The sequence below is a fragment of the Gymnodraco acuticeps genome, unplaced genomic scaffold (genome assembly GCF_902827175.1).
Source record: "Gymnodraco acuticeps unplaced genomic scaffold, fGymAcu1.1, whole genome shotgun sequence".
NCBI classification, from domain to species: Eukaryota; Metazoa; Chordata; class Actinopteri; order Perciformes; family Bathydraconidae; genus Gymnodraco; species Gymnodraco acuticeps.
The window spans coordinates 232,968-254,673 of NW_022989921.1; the positions used below are offsets into that span (position 1 = coordinate 232,968).

At 42.4% G+C, this 21,706-nt stretch overlaps 1 protein-coding gene across 1 annotated transcript in view; it reads left to right on the forward strand.

Moving 5' to 3' along the window:
• The first annotated feature begins 345 nt into the window (after window positions 1-345).
• LOC117542280 (zinc finger protein 845-like) overlaps window positions 346-21,706 on the forward strand; it is a 42,901-nt gene continuing 21,540 nt past the window's right edge. Inside the window, exon 1 of the mRNA XM_034209848.1 lies at window positions 346-791. The gene's annotated coding sequence lies outside the window, so the exon portion shown is untranslated. The remainder of the gene's footprint in view (window positions 792-21,706) is intronic.

Consider the following 21,706-nt stretch of genomic DNA (forward strand, 5'->3'; position numbering starts at 1 on the left):
ATTTATTTACTGACTTCATTGCTTTATTTCTATTTCTATAAATATTTAGAGAGATTACAAATATATATATATATATATCCCCCTCTGCTGCCACCTTCAGGATAACTAGAGTAACATCAGCTCTACAGAACAGCCTCTACCTAAGGTCTGATACAAACACTCTAATTCATGAATGTGATGCATCTATCCATCTATCTATCTATCTATCTATCTATCTATCTATCTATCTATCTAATAATCGAATAATAGCAGGGTGATGCAGAATGGGTTCGCCTATCCCTTTAAGAGAGAGAAGGAGGTGTGGCGCGTGCATGTGTAGAGCGAGAGAGAGTAGTGTATGTCCGGAAGAGAGCGGGAGTAGCAGCAGTGATCAGTCTGTCTCCAGTTAGCTGTGTAACAAAGCCCTGAGGAAACACAGCGACCTCCCAAGGAACCGCCTGCCTGTCTGCCTCATTTCAGAGTGGGTTATTGAAGCCGAAGCCTGGTGCTTCAGTCCGGGAAGACTGCAGAGAGTCCTCCCCTGTATTCCTCCACTACGGTCTGGGAGCAGCATCTATCTCCACTGTTGCTGTAACCATGTTAATGTCCCTCTGTGGGACCAATAAAGGACTTCTGATTCTGCGGACAGACAGAAGAGAGGGGGGGGAGGGCGATCGTCTTCTTTTCCCGAAGAGTCCTCTTCCTCGTAGCCCACCGTATCCCAGGATGCAATGCGCGCCGGTGACGAGGAAACAAACAAAATGTCGGTTGGTCTCAGAGAGAAAGCAGCACGTGAGGAGTAACTGATAAACGTGAGTATCGGGTTTAACTTACTTTAATAACTGATAAATGTGAGTATTGGGTGTTTTGTTCTCGTACTGTATCACTCTGAAATACTCCAGACTACGACGTGCTATATCCAACGTTTATTGTTATACCGGAGACGTAGACATTCATGTCTGGTAGGAATGTAAACTTCAATCAACTATCTGGCTGCGCACGCATACTGGTCACATCACGTGGGCCAATCATAAAAAAAAAACATTAGGCTTGTTTGAGATGAGCTGCGTCTCGCCTCCAAAGTAGACGAGAATAGCCGATTGCAGCCGGGGGAGGTCTCAAAATGCTCGCCTGAAGTCGGACAGCTCGGAGTCGGCTTGACTCTGTTTGCAATGGCGGAAATAGCGTTGCCGTTCTTCGTTGCAGATGAAGTGGATGCAATAGAAATCCCACAATTATTATATCACTACAAATGAATGACTCAAGTGTCTGTTCATTTTTAAACAAATCAATACAAGGGGGGTTGAATCCTACATGTAAAAGACCAGAACCACTTATTACTTTTCAAAACTACTTCCGTCAGTGGTCTTGACCAGTTTGCATTTATAAAGAATGCACAAATGTGTTTAATTGTTAATGTCAGATACAGTAAGTAAATACATTTGTTCCTGCTCAAGATTAGATTCAACTTTATTGTTATTGCACAGATTACAGGTACTGAGACAACGAAATGCAGTTTAGCTTCTAACCAGGTGCAACAAGCAGTGAAGTGAAAAGTAATGTACACAATCTACAGAATAACATATAGAATTAATTGAATGATGAATAAACAGTGAGGGGTATGCATACACTAGATATACACAGCAGCTTGAGAGCAGTATGAACAGTGTGTATGCATATGCTAAGATATATAAAGTATGAAAACGGTAAGCAGTGCAAGTATAGTATAAAATATATGGATATTAATTTCATGATGATAAACATTGTGGAACAATGATGACAAATGTGAATGGAAGTGGCGACATAAAACGGACACAAAACAACAACAAACTTTTGCCGAGCCAATGGGAGAGCTTCATCACCAGCACGGGGTAAAACCCACCAATGAGCGCTCAGCTCGAGATACCAGCGAGTCGTTTCCCCATCAAGCATTTCGCTTCCGCAGCCCGTGGAGAGAAACTGCGCCTCGCTCGCAAGTCTGCGGGCGTCTTTGTCCCGCGAGATTTCAACGTCTCATGTAGGCGAGTGTGGAGCTAATTTCCTTCCATAACACCACAAACAAACTAAACAGGTTTTTACAAATGCCTCATGATTCACTAACAAACACAATGTGGTTTGCAAATACAAAACACCATCTACAAACTAATGCATTTAGTTTTGCAAAAAAAAACGTATCAAACAAATGCATAACATTGTTCTAATAAATCATGTTTCAGAGACAAATTCAGTATAGGTTTTACAAGTACACAACTTTTTTTCAAGTACACAACTTTTTTTTTACAATTACAACACTTTTTCTTCTCATGACGGAATATTACTGACAAAAGTCACGTGACTTTTGGCAGTAATATTCCGCCTTGGCTGGCTCACACATGCTCACTCACACATGCTCCACGGCAGCAGGGGGCGCTACTGAGTCCATTGGGAAGGCGGGAGGTTGAGCAGAGCATGGAACAGCCCTTGCCAGTCTGATGGCAGGTGTTTCTAGCGATCCAGGTCAGTGTTATAGTGATAATATTATAAACAAGGTGAATTTAGTGATCACAATGAAAACAGCAAGACACATATTGAGCCCAGAAAATGAATGTTATTAGAGCTGTAAATATGATAAGCCTATGGGTAAAATGGACAACATTGTAAGGAGATTTAAACTATACAGTGATTCTGCACCGCGGTCAACTCAGCCGTCTCTCGAGTTTGTCTTTTCAAATCAGCTGCTCTTCATTTTCTTTCCTGCTATATTCAATGAGTGATACAAATATTTGTTACCATAAGTTCTGAATAAAACTGATACTGTTGCACTGTAGCAGTATTAGTTGACTGCTACCAGAAATAAAAGGAAGTACTTTTACTGTGTACTTTGTGAGAGGCCTCTCCATAGTACATAATGCATGTTTTCTGCTATTTTGAATAAGCGTTAAAAAGACAATTTTACCATAAGTTCTTAATGATATTGAGATTGCTGGACTCAGTATTCTTGCACCATCCATCTTCTCCCGCTTATCCGTGGTCCAGGGTTTCCGCTAGGATTTTTTTCTCGCCGGTCAAATGTCCGGACAGAATTGATTTTACCGGACAAATTTGAAACTTACCGGTCATGTTTCAATAATAATAAGAAGAATTGTGTATCAGAGTTTCCGTTGGCAGGTAATTACCGGACTATGACCGGATATGCTGATGTTTAAAACTCAGTTAATGGGAGTCATTTTTATATTGCTTCAGTTTATAATCGTTACAGATCGAACATTTCAGATTCATTTTTCAATAAATGATTCCACAAACAACAAACATCATTATTACATTCAAACAAACTACTTGTTGTAGATGAAGTACATTATTCAAAAGTTTACATTAACTTTGAATAATAACACGGGAGAAACGGATCTTCTCTTTTCCTCTCTCCCTCTCTCTCTCTCTCCTGACAGCCCATCAGTCTCTCATGCAGCGCGCTAAATAGTGGGCGGGCTTCAGGTGATTATGCAGCAGCTGACCTGATTTTTCTCTCTCGTGTCCGGTTATACTTCACTCGCGTTTATGTCCATATTGATCAGATCCAGCTCTCCTGATCGGCCTTTATAGAGAGCACCGATCAAACTATTAAGAGTGAATATCGGCCGATAATGATCAGCGGCCAATGGATCGGAGCATCCCTAATTATTAGCGGACATTTTGACCGGCAGATTTAGAATTTACCTGTTTTTATTAAATTTTACCAGCTAAAAACCGGTAATTACCGGCTAACGGAAACCCTGCCGTGGTCGGGTCGCAGGGGTAGCAGTTCCAGTAGAGAGCCCCAAACTTTCTTTTCCCTGGCCACATCAACCAGCTCTGACTGGGGGATCCCAAGGCGCTCCCAGGCCAGCGAAGAGATATAATCCCTCCACCTGGTCCTAGGTCTACCCCTTGGTCTCTTCCCAGCTGGACGTGCCTGGAACATCTCCCGAGGGAGGCGCCCAGGTGGCATCCTAACTAGGTGCCCGAACCACCTCAACTGGCTCCTTTCGACCCGAAGGAGGAGCGGTTCAACTCCGAGTCCCTCCCGGATGACTGAACTTCTCACCTTATCCCTAAGGGAGACACCAGCCACCCTGCGGAGAAAACCCATCTCGGCCGCTTGTATCCGCGATTTTGTTCTTTCGGTCATGACCCATCCTTCATGACCATAGGTGAGGGTAGGAACGAAAATGGCCCGGTAGACAGAGAGCTTTGCCTTCTAGCTCAGCTCTCTTTTCGTCACACCGGTGCGGTAAAGCGACTGCAGTACCGCTCCTGCTGCTCCGATTCTCCGGCCCATCTCACGCTCCATTGTTCCCTCACTCAAGAACAAGACCCCGAGATACTAGAACTCCTTCACTTGGGGTAAGGACTCATTCCCTACTTGGAGTGGACAGTCCATCGGTTTCCTGCTGAGAACCATGGCTCAGATTTGGAGGTGCTGATCCTCATTCCAGCCGCTTCACACTCGGTTGTGAACCGATCCAGTGAGTGCTGAAGGTCGCAGACCGATGAAGTCATTAAAACCACATCATCTGCAAAAAGCAGTGGTGCAATCCTTAGTCCACCGAACTGCAGACCCCCTCCCCCACGACTACGCCTCGAAATCCGATCCATGTATATTACAAACAGGATTGGTGACAAAGCGCAGCCCTGGCGGAGGCCAACCCTCACCGGAAATGGGTCCGACTTACTGCCGAGGACCCGGACACAGCACAGCTCTCGCTTTGGGATTACAGAGATTGGATGGCCCTGAGTAGAGACCCCCTCACCCCATACTCCCGCAGCACCTCCCACAGTAACTCCCTGGGAACTCGGTCATAAACCCTTCTCCAAGTCTACAAAACACATGTAGACCGGAGAAGCGCACTCCCAGGCCCCCTCCAGGATCCTTGCGAGAGTAAAAAGCTGATCGTTCCACGACCAGGACGGAATCCGCATTGTTCCTCCTCAATCTGAGGTTCGACAATCGGCCTGACCCTCCTTTCGAGTTGGAGTAAACTTTCCCGGTGAGGCTGAGTAGTGTGATGCCTCTGTAATTGGCACACACCCTCTGATCTAGGGTTGCCAGAAACTGACCATGATCAAAATCGATTATTCGGCAGCCCTGGCGAATAATAAGCGATTATTGTAGTACGGCCCGGGACCCTGTACTCTGGTTCCACGCTTGCCATAAGCTTAAGGAAACCCCCTCCTTCCACGAAACGTATTGGCAGCATGTCCTTCACCATCATATTGGTGATTAGTGCAGTTATTTCACCTGCACGCATGTCATCACAACGACGTGGCCTTGAAGTGAAGTTGGTAATGGCCGGCTGTGCTGCGTTTTTCTCTGTAACCTCTTTGGCGTGCTTCGCACTCAAATGCGAACGCATTGTTGAGGTTGAGCTGTGATAGACCAACGTCTTTTTGCAGAGTTTGCATTTAACTTCCTTTGTACTTGTAAGTTCGAAGTAGTTCCACGAGGAGGAACTCTTTTTACCTGCCGCTTTGTTCATCTTTAGTCGCACGTGTGAGGGAGAGGGGGGGTGGGGGTGTGGTCGGTGTGTAGCGTGCTGCAGCAGCAGTCTGCTCTGCACGCAGGCTTCCTCCAAGTTTACAGTAAAACAAACTGGTGGTGTGACCAATGGCCATTTACAATTATTAATACTATTACTATTATTAGCATTAGTCTATATTTTGGTTGAAACTAAGCCAGAACAAAAAAAAAACATAAATAATAATAAAAATATATATAAATAAAATCGATTTTTAAATAGATATTTTTGCCCTCAGGACAGCAATGTGCTCTTTTTGAAAGTTCGTTTTTTACAGTTTTTTATTTAATTTGTTTACAGTGTACTGTATGTGGCTCATGGTAACATCGATCAATTCTGGATTAAAAGCTTCTAATATATACAACAATGCCCCAAATGCGCGATGTCATTTTGTCAGACATCCCCACACGTGCCCCGCGGCACTCCCGTACGTGCCCTGGCTGCAGCCCCTCCCTGCTCTCAACGTGAACGCGCATTGCGCAGAGCAGACAGTCAGTCACTCAGTCAGACAGGCCACGGCGGGTGTGTGGTGCAGCAACACGATTAAAAGTGCCCTAGTGACGACCAAGTAAGTAACCACCAGGTAACAAATACAACGAGTGTATTGTTTAGTCCCCTAAATCAGATGCCAAACTAAACTATAACTTTACTTCTTTTCTTGCATCCATCCATTTAGTCTCGTTGTGCACTTTTGAAAATAGCAGATCTACACGCTCACAATGCGTCATTATGCTAGGGCTGAAGTGATTAAATGTATGTTTTGTACTAATCTTAATCAAAATCTACATAGTAACTAAAGTTTTCAAATAATTGTAGTGGAGTAAAAGTAGAATATTTGCATCTGAGATGTAGTGGAGTAGAAGTAAATGTATTGAAAATGGGAAATACTCAAGTAAAGTAAAAATGCCTCATAAAGTAGGCCTACAATATAAGTAGTAGTAACCTTATAGGTTTACATTAATGCTGCTGTTAAATGTTTCTAGGAGATTAACCCTTAATTATCATGCACAGCAGAGCAGTACATTGATTTAGCTCATTTACATTTACCACTTGTAGAATAATGCCAAGAAGAGACAGGATAAGAAAAGAAAAGAGAGCTACAGCAGGCAGCCCGGGGAAGCAGCTCTCTGCTCTCCTGGGTAAAGCAGCCTGAGCCTACCAGCAAGGAAGTTGAGGATGCAGATGTGCCTGATGAACCCTTACCCATCATCAATGATGAAGATGAAGAAGAAAGGTCAGAGTCAATACCAGAGTCATGTTAAGGGACACACTGTCTGTCTAGAGCCCTTTCATGCTCAGATTTGAACTGTGATAATAATAGTAGTAATAATAATAATAATAATAATAATAATAATATTAAATAATAATATAATTGTATTGAGAGGCCCATAATTTATTTTAACCACACTAAGTGATACTAAATCAGACATGAAGCTACTTACCAAATGACAAAAAAACAACAACTATGTGGTAGGGTGTTGAATTTTGGCCATGACAGTTAAAGTCTGGTGAGTCTTAATGTTATCATGCATTGCATTGCCTTACCCAAATAATTGAAATAAACATCATATTCTATATTGTTAGTATTCTAGGCTGCTACAGCAGGCTCAGGGAAGCAGCCCCCTGCTGTCCTGCAATAGTCCATCTAAGATGAGGGAGACAAATCCATAGAAAATATCTCTGAGTCAGACACAGATGAAGCAGAAATGTCAGAGTCCAGAGCAGCACCATGTTCAGAAACAGTGCTCTCTGATGATGACCAAAATGAGGGAGAGATGGAAGGAGTAACCAAAAACCGAAAAGAAACCGCCATTATCCGGCAAATTTCCGCGCACAATTTTGCGCGTGGACGAACGCCAGACCGCCACGACGACTCAGAAGGTGCCCTTTTTTTTCTCTTGAGCACCTGCCCCTATAAATGTCTGTGCACGCCACTGGTTGAAGGCCTCCTGAACTTGGGCCTCCTCCAGACGTTCCCAGTTCACCCGAACTACACGTTTGGGCTTACCAGGTCTATCCAGAGGCTTCCCCCGCCACTCGACCCAACTCACCACCAGATGGTGATCAGTTGACAACTCCGCCCCTCTCTTTACCCGAGTGTCCAAAACATACGGCCTCAGGTCCGATGATACGATAACGAAATCGATCATGGACCTTCTGCCTACCATGTACACTTATGAGCATCCTTATGTTCGAACATGGTGTTTGTTATGGCCAATCCATGACTAGCACAGAAGTCCAGTAACAAACCACCACTCCGGTTCAGATCAGGGGGGCCGTTCCTCCCAATCACGCCCCTCCAAGTGTCTCCATCATTGCCCACATGTGCGTTGAAGTCTCCCAGCAAGATTAAAGAGTCCCCTTCAGGAGCCCCATACAGGACTCTTTCCAGGGTCTCCAAGAAGGCCGTATACTCTGAACTGCGGTTTGGTGCATAAGCACACACAACAGTCAGAGTTTTCCCCCCCATAACCCGCAGGCGTAGGGAGGCGACCCTCTCGTCCACTGGGGTAAACTCCAAGAACGAAGCACCCAACCGGGGTCTTGAGAGTATCCCCACACCCGCCCGGCTCCTCACACCTTGAGCAACTCCGGAGAAGAATAGAGTCCAACCCCTATCCAGAAGTAAGGTTCCAGAGCCGACGCTGTGCGTAGAGGTGAGCCCAACCAGATCCAACTAGTAACGCTCCACCTCCCGCACAAGCTCCGGCTCCTTCCCCACCAGAGAGGTGACGTTCCACGTCCCCAAAGCCAGCTTCTGTCGCCCGGTTCTGGTCCGTCGAGACCCTCTGCTTTCACTGCCACCCTTCTTGCAGCGCACCCAACCCCATCGCTGTTTCCCGTAGGTGGTGGGACCGTGAAGCGGAGGTGTTGCCCACGTTGCCTTTTCGGGCTGTGCCGTGCTGGGCTCCGTGGCAAGCCCGGCCACCTCGCCGACGAGTCCTACTTCTGGGCCTGGCTCCAGAAGGGGACCCCAGGCTTCCTCTGGGCCGGGTATCCTCACTTCCTGTGTCGTCTTTCATGAGGTCTTTTGAACCTTCTTACACCTACTATCACAATACATTGAAGTACTTCTTGTGTGTGTGTTTTTTTTTTTAATCCTCTGTCAAAGTCCCATCCTGAGAACAAAATCAAGCCTCTTCTGCTAAGTTTGATGAGGGAAAAAAATATGTTTTGCCATTAGTTCTTTGTGAGATTGACAGTGGGACTCAGTACTAGTGCAACTACTCCCACAAGTACTATGAAGTACTTTTTGAGTAATCCTCTGTCAATGTCCCCTCCTGAGTACAATAATGCATGTTTCTCTGCTATTTTGAATAAGCGTTGAAACTAGGGATGCACGATATTAGTTTTTTGAAACCGATACCGATAACTTCCTGCTTCTCAAGACCGATACCGATAACCGATAATAATATAATATATATATATATATTAAATGTACCTGTAGTTTTTGCACACCTGGTGGTAAAAAAAAAAGACTAGTAGTGAGCAAATTACATGAGCATTACTACTTTGAACAAAACAAAGCCAAGAACAGTTTTGACTCTTCAAAGTGACCATATTTATTTTCCCAAATAAAGTTCTTACCTTTTTCAAAAGCCTCGTCGATCGGTAAAAGCCCCGGTGCCTTTGCAGCTGGCTTTGGATTCGCCGCTAGTTTAGTAGCACAGGCGTCTTCGTACGCTTTTAACACACCATCGTAGCGCTGGCGATGTTTCAGGTGACTAATCAGGTTGGTAGTATTATAGCTCGTTGCCTTTTTCCCTCCTCGTGGAACTTCTGCATTTGTTAATACAAATAGCAAGCGAACTATCTAACTCTGAAACTTTGAAATAGTCCCATACTACCGACGACATGTTTGTTTACTGTCCTGGCTTCACGGCCGCACACCATTTACGTCACAGCCAGGCACGAGTTAGGGAGCGCTGGATTTGTGAAAAACTCCCCTCTTCCTAAACCACTAATACCACAGTACTGGCAAAACGGGAGGAGCCGAGGGAAAACAAGCGCCCCTCATCCCTATCCGCCCACACCGCAGTATTTTTTTTCTTCTTTTTTTTACCCAAAAAATATATTGTATATTATCGGGGCTATTAATACTTTTATCGGGTTTATCGGGATGACGTCATAATTCCTAATATCGGACCGATAATTATCGGGCCGATAATTATCGTGCACAACTAGTTGAAACACCTTTCTCATGAGACTGCTTTTTGGACAGAGTACTTTAAGAGGATGGTAGACATGATATCAGCAATACTTCCAGTCAGTACTCCAGCAGCAGCATTTTTACCCCTTGGAAAGTCTTTAGAGTCTGGCCTGGATAGCTGGTCACAAATATCCTTCAGCAAAGTGACACACCCTTGTGTCTGCAATGTTCAAAACAACAGATAAAGCCAGAAATCTAGGTGTAGTCATGGACTCTGACCTGAGTTTCAACAGTCACATTAAAACAGTTACTAAATCAGCCTACTATCACCTAAAGAATATATCTAGGATTAAAAGACTAATGTCACAGCAGGATTTTGAAAAACTTGTCCATGCTTTTATCTTCAGTAGACTGGACTACTGCAATGGTGTCTTCACAGGTCTCACTAAAAAATCTATTCGAAAGCTGCAGCTGATTCAGAACGCCGCTGCTCGAGTCCTCACTAACACTAAGAAAGTGGATCACATCACTCCTGTTCTGAAGTCTTTACACTGGCTTCCTGTGTGTCAAAGAATAGATTTCAAAATACTGCTGCTGGTTTATAAAGCTTTGAATGGTTTAGGCCCAAAATACATTTCTGACCTCCTGCTAAATGATGAACCATCCAGATCTCTCAGGTCTTCAGGGACTGGTCAGCTTTCTGTCCCCAGAGTCAGAACTAAACATGGAGAAGCAGCGTTCAGTTATTATGCTCCAAATATCTGGAACAAACTCCCAGAAACCTGCAGGTCCGCTGCAACTCTGACTACTTTTAAATCCAGGCTGAAGACTTTTCTTTTTGTCGCTGCTTTTAATTGAACTATTCACATCTTAAACTGCACTGTAACTTTTATCCATGTATTTTTTCTTTTAATGTTTATTTTTTTTCCTTTTCTTTTTAATGACTGATTTTAAATGCCATTTTCTGAATGTCTTTCGTTTTTTGTAAAGCACTTTGAATTGCCTTGTGTTGAAAGGTGCTATATAAATAAACTTGCCTTGCCTTGTGACTCTTGTTGGCCTCTTAAGGGGCTCAGATTCTTCCATCAGTCCCAGTCATTGCATGTCAGTCAATAGAGCTTCGAAAAATATGTCCAATTCAACAAAATGTTTTTGTGAAGGTCAGAGCTAAATTATAGATTGTTTGATTAATTACTAGGTGAGAGAAAATAAATCCACATCCTCCTATCAAACTTATTTTATTTACTTTTCCATGTTGTACATATACTTACTTGTATTACATGTTGAACCACATGCTGGATATGTTCCCCAGCCTCAAGGAAATACAATCAAATAAGTGGATTCATAATTTAAAAAATGTATACAATAATAATGTTGTGTGCAAACATTTCAAATATAAAATAAAAAATAAGTTTACTTTTGAAATGATTTCTCACAAAAACCTTTCTAAATTATTAAAAAAGGTTTAGTCAATATACGTTTTGCTGCCTAAAATAGTTAAACTTAAACTATATCAAACACCACATCCATGGCAATTAACCAATTTTTGCCTGCTATTTAAATTGACTTTGGTTGAAGTTAATAACAATATTGATATCATATAATTGATGCAGTCTTTCTGAACACTTTTAAAATACTGCAAATGAAGAACATTTGTAATGTTCTGCACAGATAGTGCCTTAACTTGAATTTGAAAACACGTGGCAACTTTATTAATACAGCAGTTGAACATATTTGTGTGTCACTTTGCTGAAGGATATTTGTGACCAGCTATCCAGGCCAGACTCTAAAGACTTTCCAAGGGGTAGAAATGCTGCTGCCGGATTACTGACTGGAAGATATTGCTGATATCATGTCTACCATCCTCTTAAAATACTCCGTCCAACAATATCAGTCTCATGAAGAAATGTTTTTAAAGAAAAATAAAAGAAAACATGCATTCTTGTATTCAGGAGGGGACATTGACAGAGGATTACTGGAAAAGTACACAATAAGTACTTCATAGTACTTGTGGGGGTAGTTTCACTAGTACTGAGTCCAACAGGATCAATCTCACGAAGAGCTAATGGCAACAAAAAATAATTCCCTCATCAAATTTAGCAGAAGTGGCTTGATTTTGTTGTCAGCAGGGGACTTTGACAGACTATTCCTCAAAAAAATACACAGTAAAAGTACTTCAATGTATTGTTAGTAGTATGTTAACCAATACAAAGTCAAACAGTATCAATTTCATTAAGAACTAATGGTAACATTTTATTTTTATCATTCATCAAAGATAGCAGAAAACATGCATTATGTACTATGGAGGGGACTCTGGCAGAGGATTACTCACAAAGTACACAGTAAAATACTTCATTTTATTTCTGGTAGCAGTCAACTAGTACCGAGTCCAACAGTGTCAGTTTTATTCAGAACTTGTGGTAAAACATATTTGTATCACTCATTGAATATAGTAGGAAAGAAAATGAAGAGCAGCTGATTGACCGAGTGCAGAATCGCTTTATAGTTTAAATCTCCTTAGTTACAATGTTGTCCGTTTTACCCATAGGCTTATTATATTTACAGCTCTAATAACATTCATTTTCTGGGCTCAATATGTGTCTTGGCTGTTTTCGTTGTGATCGCTAAATTCCCCTTGTTTATAATATTATCACTATAACACTGACCCAGATCGCTGGATCGCTAGATACACCTGCCATCAGACTGGCAAGGGCTGTTCCATTCTCTGCTCAACCTCCCGCCTTCCCAATGGACTCAGTAGTGCCCCCTGCTGCCGTGGAGCATGTGTGAGTGAGCATGTGTGAGTGTGTATGAGCCAGCTGCTGCGGAATATTACTGCCAAAAGTCACGTGAGTGAGTCACGTGACTTTTGGCAGTAATATTCCGCAGTGAGAAGAAAAAGTTGTGTACTTGTAAAAAAAGTTGTGTACTCGTAACACCTATGCTGAATTTGTCTCTGAAACATGATTTATTAGAAAAAAACTAAATGCATTAGTTTGTAGATGGTGTTTTGTATTTGCAAACCACATTGTGTTTGTTAGTGAATCATGAGGCATTTGTAAAACCTGTTTAGTTTGTTTGTGGAGTTATGGCAGGAAATTAGCTCCATAGGCGAGACTCCAGAGCAAGTCGGACAAAATGACTAACCATCATGCAACGCACTAGCAAGACGGCGATCGCAATTGCGCATGTCTGCGTCGGTCTCGCTCGTCTCAAACAAGCCTATTGTTAACCAGTGCTATCCACATATTCAGTCGGAATATTACATTGGGTTTAACTTACTTTATTAAATTACACATGTGAGTATTGGGTTTAACTTACTTTAATAACTAACGTCAAACCCAGGGGCATTAACTTGTTGCATTTAAACAGTGGCGGCTGGTGGAAAATATTTTTGGTGGGGCTATGGGATATGAGATAATCCATAATCTTCAGTGTGGTTAGCTATGAATCAACCAAAACTTCCAAATACCTTGTCCTGGACATAGTTTCTACAGTATAAACTGTGCAACAGTACAATAGGCCCACACAAACTGCAGAACACTGGTGCTTTGGAAACACTCAAATGATTTAATTCCCATTTAAAATCAGGAGACTGAATACGAAGTGTGTGTGTGTGTGTGTTACTTGCCAACCCTCCCGATTTTCGCAGGAGACTCCCGATTTCATTGCCCTCTCCCGGTTTCCTCCCGGGGTCATATTTCTCCCGATTTCTAACAAAATCAGATTTACTCACGACTGTTTCCACTCTGACTTTAATACAGCTACACCATTGTTTGGTTTCCATGGTAGCGCGTCTCTTTAGCAGTGCGCACAACTCAAAGTCTGAGAGGGTGAGGAGTCACAGAAAACTGAACAAGAATCGACAACTCGACCCTCTGCTCACTCCTTTCCTGTAAAATACAGGTCCAGCCCACATATGTTCCATGGTGCTGCAGGCATTGCCCTTACAACTACAATAAGCATGTAAATGTTAATCTACAGCTCCGGTAATCCACTAGCACCCGGAGTCTCCACCTGCAGACGCAGCCATCCTCATTAACTACTGACTGTAGCGTCACCTTGGATACTGTTGGAGATTTGGAGGGATAACTGGTCCGCTTTTCAAATCTCCGCGCGTTCCTATGAAGCTGGTTATAATACAGGAAGGAATCCATATCTACAAAGTAACCGTTAACAATAATCTACTTTAATGGCAATATGACAATGCAATACAATCATTACAATACAACATGATATATTACAGTTATATTGCAATGCTTAAGGAGTAATGCCGGCTTACTCCTGCTCTGGTCCGCATACTGCAGAGCTACTTTCACCCGAGGGCAGCATGTGAAGAAGAGGCCGAACGCCAGGGATCCACCGGATATATACCAGAGTAAGAAGGAGGGGTTTGGTGTTAGGTCAGCTGGTCATCTTTTCAGGTCATCTCATTGGGAGACGCAACGCAGCAGGAAACGCAGCAGGAAACCAAACAGGCTCACTTTCCAACAAAAGGTCTCAAGGCCTGCATACCTACACCTCCCCCAAAGAGCCATAAAACCCTGTTTACTCCAACCAGCCCAGAATGTTTATAGCCATTTGTAGTCCTTACATTTATGAAAGGATAAAACAGAGAAATCAATATAAAACACAAACACAGGTATTGTTTGAACAGTATTCACTTAACTGCTACTATTGATAAGCACCAGAGAAACCCAAGGGACCTCTCTTAATATCACAACCACTGTAGCTCGTTCTAAGTTGAATGCAAATCAGGACATGCTCTCACCTTCCCCCATCTTCCTTTGTCCTCAAAAACACATGTCAACAGGCCCCAAATGCAGCTCACAGTTTTACCCAAATTATTCTCATTTTAAGCTTATCCATAGTTTGCTAACATGAATAAATACAAATCTAACTCTACAAATCCCCCTTTTTATCTCCTTCTCCAGAGATAAACTTAGACAAGGCATTTTGAAATATACCCACTGTCATTATTTTCTACTGTGTCCGTAAATCCATCCGAAGCTGGTATTCAGAGCACTTGAAACCTTCATGGAGACCGAACACCACTTTCCATGGCAGTGAAGGAACCATGAGGGGGTAGCTGAGTGCTAGAATCATCAGCCCCCCCCCCTCGGAGGAATAGCCCACAAGGACAGCTAATAGGGAGGGGGAGATGCAGCTTGCCCTTCACGGGTGGAACTGATCAGAGCGAAGTAGACTCCTCTGCTGCCTCGACAAGTTCCCTGTGCCGTCCTGGCTTGCCGTGTCTTTGTCCCCCAATCCGCTGACGGCAGCTTCTGGGCTGCCTGCTAGAGAGATGTCTTCCTCCTCCTCGTCCTCCGGCCCGCTGATGGCGGCTTCCGGGTCGATGCTGTAGAGATGTCTCCAGGGTCCTCCTTCTCCGGCCCGCTGATGATGCCTCCCGGGTCGTCTGCTGTAAGGATGTCTCCAGGGTCCTGCTCCTCCAGTCTGCTGCTTCCGAGTAATCCACGTCTGCCAGGGCCACGTCCGTCCTGATGTCGTCCCCTGGTCCTAGCAGGTGGTTTCCCCGCCGCACATTGGCTCCCGTGGTACGAGCTGTCCCCCTTTTCTCCCAGGCAGACGGCATAAGAGGTCCGCTGGGTCACTCGGTCGGGGTCGGAGAGCCTGGGGTTGAGCCACTTTGTCCTCGTGCTTCTCGGGTCCCCCTTTTGGCGCCAGTGACCTGTGTGGAGAAATCTGATACAACTCCCTCAAGCCTACGCTCAGCTGTTTTGACCCACTTGGAGCCTATTGGTGGGGTGTCTTGAAACAACAGCCGTCTGTGAACAGGTTTTCCAAATTAATTGTAGACCTCCTATCTGCCAGTGCAGCTTCAGAATCTTAATACTTGGACTGTGCCAACTAAATAAGAACCTCAACATCTTTAGGTAAACTAAATAACATATTTCAATAGCTCTGAATTTCTGACAAGCATCCGTGTTTATTTTTAAATGAAATCCTATTTAAAATCCAAATCTAATATGAACTGCTAATGTTTCTGGTAAAGAAACACACTAATGTTATGGATTCAAAAACAACCAAAATCACGATGCTAACAAAGTGAATGATTTCCTGGTGATACTGCTTCTACCTGTCAGTGCTTAGATATTATCACGCTGAAAAAATGAATACAGAATTCCAACAAACTGTCATCAAATGTCTTTCTATTATAAATTTAGATGAAATGTATATCCCCATAATGACCTAAATAATAAAGTCTATGGCTTTTACTTCTTTACCAGGCTAGTTACATGATGTTGTCTAAATTAAATTCTGTCTCAATACACTACTATGTTTTAGCTTTAACTGTAATATGTTCTTTCTACATTTCAAACCTCAGTTGCTCTAATGTCTGTTAAAATATTACAAAATTGTTTCATTATCACAGGTCAACTTCTTCGGTTTCACAGTAGCCCCTTGGCCACTGCTTCTTTGTTACCTGTTATAATTCAAATCAATATTTAGAAACATCTCAACATTCATCAAACAGTATCTTATCCCCAGATATGGAGCAGGTTAATTACATTCAATGCTCAGTTTGAACATCTGGGTTGGGGCGGAAGGTTTCTGTCAATCCTTAAAAGAAAAATTTAAATTGTGAATTTTACAGCCATGTTAACATTTATACATTATACTCACTCCCCCCTTTTACACATGAAATCATGTGTAACAAAACCCTGTAATGGGAGGGGAACAAAAACTGTCAGGTAATTGGTTAGCGACATAACGAACATTATTATCATTATTTCCACAGTGAACACTTCAGTGAAAAGAAGTGTTCCTCTCCGTCCTTCAGGCCTAAAAGAAACAGAATCTTCAGATTGTAGTTTTACATTTGCAAACCGCCAACTCATGTGAGAGTAAAATATCACATGTGCGGTTTCCCCTTTTTGTGGAATTTTTAGGAAACCTCTCGTTTCCCTTGGAGCTCCAAAATAATATGTTAGTCCAAAAACATGCTTGGTTAGTTATTGTTTTAGAATCATGCAGTTACACTGATCACATGCCGGCATTCATTCACACTCACACTGTCTGGTTGTCATGTCAAGTTTGGTCAGGTTCACCCCAGAGTCAGTCATCCACAGTGCCTTGTCAAGTTACACTGTCGGTCAGGGTCAAAGGTCAGTTGGTCTCCGTCTTTTTTGGCCATGTGTCGTGCTCTGCAGAGACTTTGACATTTCAGCATAGGCCAGTATCCTTTGTCTACAAAAATATGTCACGATTTCAACTATAATTTTCAAGATGATTCTCACTTGTCATTGGGACTTCCGCCTCCCACTTTTCCTGAAACTTGGTACAAAACTCACTTCCTTCGAGTACCACTACTAATTAAAATGTCTAATGATCTATTTCAGAAACTTTTGTACAATAACTATTATCTTGAGTCAAAACATTACTAGGATCTGTGTCGCTCTGCATTTCATAGGTCACTATAGTTCTGGTCTACTTAAAAAACGATGTTAAACTCTTTAGCAGTGTGTGGAACTTTGGGTGTCCGAACATGCAACAATTACTCCCTCCTTTATCAAGGATTTAAAACCGAAGTCTGGTAATAACTATGCCACAATGGTGAAATCAACACTTTAGATTGGAATTTAATATGTGGCTTGGCACTAGCCATTAATACAAACAAAGATTTGTCCTATAGAGTGGTTCCTAAAACTATCCTTTTAATGGTGATCAATATTGTAACCAATGAGATCGCTACTTTATTCACACGTGAATAAAAATCTCTTAAAGAATGAATTGTTAACATGATGAAAATATTGAAGAATATGGTTCTACTCTGTCAGTGTGTTTTAGGATGATTATCATTTTACTTTAATAGTTTCCTCTTTACTGCTATTTTTAATTTACCAAATGATTAATAAATCTTTCTGTCTTTACGTATTTATGAAGTTAATTCAAGTTATTTAAATGTGCGTTTCGTGAATAAGTGTGTTTATGTGTAACTCACTCATTCCCGTTCTCCTTTCCTCCTCCCCTGGTTTTCTCAAGCCGTGACCCCGGCCTCCTCACTTCTAATCGACCATGCCAACTCCTCTGATTCTGTCTTCTCTTCAGTCCATCAGCTGTTGAATCCATCCGCTGTAACTTTTGTAGGCAGCCATTGGCCCAGTCACATCTGCAGCCCCATCATGCCACTGTTGTTGCACTCCTCCTTTACAGTCTCTCTGCTGTTTTTATGGAGGGCGGATTCTGCTCTCATGTCTATTGTGCCAAATCTCGCAGCGCAGTTTGGAACTTCATGTCCTGTTTGAGGGACCGATGAGAGTATCTCTCTGTATGTCAGCATGCTGGTTTGGTTCTGGATGCCACAGGTGGAGATAGTTCTGGCTGCAGTCTTGATGTAGTCTTGTTGTTGTTGTTGGTTCAGCTCTGGTTCTCTGTCTGTACGATGGAGAAGGAGGAGTCTCCTGTTGGGTTAGGTCTCGTTGTCTGCTTGGAGGGTCGGGATCAAAGCCTTTCTAACTCAGAGGGGGAGTCCAGGTCCCGGTACACATTACCTATAAGAAGTCTAGCACACTGATGTTAAATAAATCGAACCCTTTCCACTCTGTCTCTTTCTAATCATACTATCTGTCTTAGTTGTTAAATGCCATCTAAACAACATAATTAATGTCTACTTATGATATTACAAAAACTCACTCCAAAAATTGTTTCATCCATTGTTACATATTTACCCAACACAACTCTGAAATACTTACATGTTTCCAGCATCACATATTCCACACACTATGAAAGAACATCTCCATATCTTCTCTCATTTTAAATCCCACTGTTACTTCGAACAATAGTAAACCTGCAGAGCACACCAATCGGATCACAGTAATGAAATTTGAATCAAGTGTAGGCCTATGTCTTCTTTCTGAACATTTATTTATATTGTCTACATTTGCAAACAGTTCGAGTGTAAAATGTGTTTTGCACAATGTATTTACACTCTACAGATTCTTGAGTTTACTCATCTCCTGGTGCTGTCGTTGTAAAAAATGTTCAATCCCTTATTGTTTTGTACCAGTTTACCAAAATCAGTTATAATTAATATACTGGGAACGTGCTTCCCGTCTTCAATACCGGCCAGCAATGTAATGATTAAACTCTAAGCTCGCATAAGTTTCAAGGGTGTGATACCCCCTTTCAGCCACTAGATGGCAGCAGCAGAAGTTTCAAGGGTGTGATACCCCCTTTCAGCCACTAGATGGCAGCAGCAGAAGTTTCAAGGGTGTGATACCCCCTTTCAGCCACTAGATGGCAGCAGCAGAAGTTTCCAGACAAAGGGAAACGCTCTACCTTGGTTTAATATATAACAGACCTCTGGCTTTAAGCTTTTAGCATTGGTCTGTTATTTAAACCCCAGTTTTAAACGGCGACTCGATCTGATTTATCGAGTTTCCAGGTTTTGCCGTGCAGGATTCAAACCTCGCATTCACACAAACTGCACCATTTCTACGCCACTCAGGAATATTCTACCTGCAGATCCGCGCCAAACTGCTCTATTTTACGTCACGCAGGACTTTCGTCTACCTGTCGATCAACGTTTACGTTTTGTATATAACTTTCCTAACATAGTAAAATATGCATTGTATATTCCATTTAAACTATAAAAACACTGAAACGCCTACAGACAATCCTAAAGTTTTAGCGTATCCAATTACAGACAGGCGACTTTCATCGTCTGCTTACCTTATTTGCAAAGTTGCAGAGTCCTGCTGATTGTCTGAGATGTTTGAAAGCGTCTGAATTCTTCCTCAGCTTCGTTATCTCTAGACGTCGGGTCACCATTTTGTTAGAGATTTGGAGGGATAACTGGTCCGCTTTTCAAATCTCCGCGCGTTCCTATGAAGCTGGTTATAATACAGGAAGGAATCCATAGCTACAAAGTAACCGTTAACAATAATCTACTTTAATGGCAATATGACAATGCAATACAATCATTACAATACAACATGATATATTACAGTTATATTGTAATGCTTAAGGAGTAATGCCGGCTTACTCCTGCTCTGGTCCGCATACTGCAGAGCTACTTTCACCCGAGGGCAGCATGTGAAGAAGAGGCCGAACGCCAGGGATCCACCGGATATATACCAGAGTAAGAAGGAGGGGTTTGGTGTTAGGTCAGCTGGTCATCTTTTCAGGTCATCTCATTGGGAGACGCAACGCAGCAGGAAACGCAGCAGGAAACCAAACAGGCTCACTTTCCAACAAAAGGTCTCAAGGCCTGCATACCTACACTTCCCCCACAGAGCAATAAAACCCTGTTTACTCCAACCAGCCCAGAATGTTTATAGCCATTTGTAGTCCTTACATTTATGAAAGGATAAAACAGAGAAATCAATATAAAACACAAACACAGGTATTGTTTGAACAGTATTCACTTAACTGCTACTATTGATAAGCACCAGAGAAACCCAAGGGACCTCTCTTAATATTACAACCACTGTAGCTTGTTCTAAGTTGAATGCAAATCAGGACATGCTCTCACCTTCCCCCATCTTCCTTTGTCCTCAAAAACACATGTCAACAGGCCCCAAATGCAGCTCACAGTTTTACCCAAATTATTCTCATTTTAAGCTTATCCATAGTTTGCTAACATGAATAAATACAAATCTAACTCTACAATACGAGTCCAAACAATTCACAGACTGCATCGGGCGCTGAAATTGCCGCCCTGTGAGCATCAGATCTGACAACGCTGATTGTCCGAAATTATGTTTCGGCGGCATAGTTTACAGATAGCAACAGTCAGTTTTTTGACTGCTGCCGCTCTGGCTGAGGGCTCCTTTCTTACCGCCCAGGCGAGAGAGGGTAATGATACACGCTGCGGCCAGGCAGGAAACATGTGACTTATCAGTAACTTTAGACATCGTAAAACAATTTTAAACGAGATTTTATTGTAGATTATACATTTTACTGATACCAACCAACTATATAATATTTACCTTGTTTATTAAAAATTAAAAATATATATTTTTTTTAATGACAATCAAACATGTGGGAAGAGGGGGGGGCGGCGCCCCTAGCGCCCCTATGGGCCAGCCGCCACTGCATTTAAATAATACGGATAAACACGTGACGTTAGTGAAGTTGCACGTGCTGCCGTTTACTATTTTATATTAAAATCAACTCCGAAGCTTCCTAATGTCAGACAGAGATCTCGACTCTGTTATGGATAACTTATCCTTTATATTAAGTGCATAACTAGATCAAAGTGAAAACATTAGACCTGCTTAACTCACAGTCCGGGGTGATGATAAATCTGACATGTTGCTGCCGTTTGCTCTTTTTTATTTTAGACTCTGACATGTTGCATTGTTTTATTGTTTATTAAACTTAGGGCAAAAATTACAACCTCTTCTTTCAGCTCATGCAGCTCGGAGGTAGGGCTACAAAATTATATTTGAAATATATCCATTTGATTTTATCATCTAATCTTGAAGGTCAACTATCATGCAAAATGCCCTTTTTGACATAAATATGTGCCCCCGGTGTGTAAGGAGACTCACAAATGTCAGAAAATAAAACGTACCCACATCTGTAAAAACGAGGAGACAACGGAGCTGATCCAGATTTGCTGCGGTCATGATGACATTACTAAAAAAGTGGGCTGGCTTTACATTGAACTCCTGGCAACGTTGCGCCCACTTCCCAAACTATCGTCTCCATATACAGTCGGCTAGCTGAATCCCCTCCCTCAGCTGTGTGTCTGTGTATTCAGCAGGATGTTTACGAGAGGGACTTGGAGTAAAGCTGTTAAATATATAATACATACTAGTGTTGCAAGGTGCACCAATATTAGAAAGGTATCGCGATACCCTGCCTTTAAAAATGTTGCGATTCCTCCATTTCATTAGTATCGGTATTTTAAGACTGACATTGTTTTAATAAGAGCCGTATTTCTTGTGTGTGTTCAGCGCTCTGTTTCCACTCCCCGCAGCCTGTCAGCTCCTCTCAGAGACTGTGTTTGTTGTTTCAGATGATGCTGCTATTTTAGTTGATATAAATGAATGTGTTAAACTTTCCTGTGGCTCCC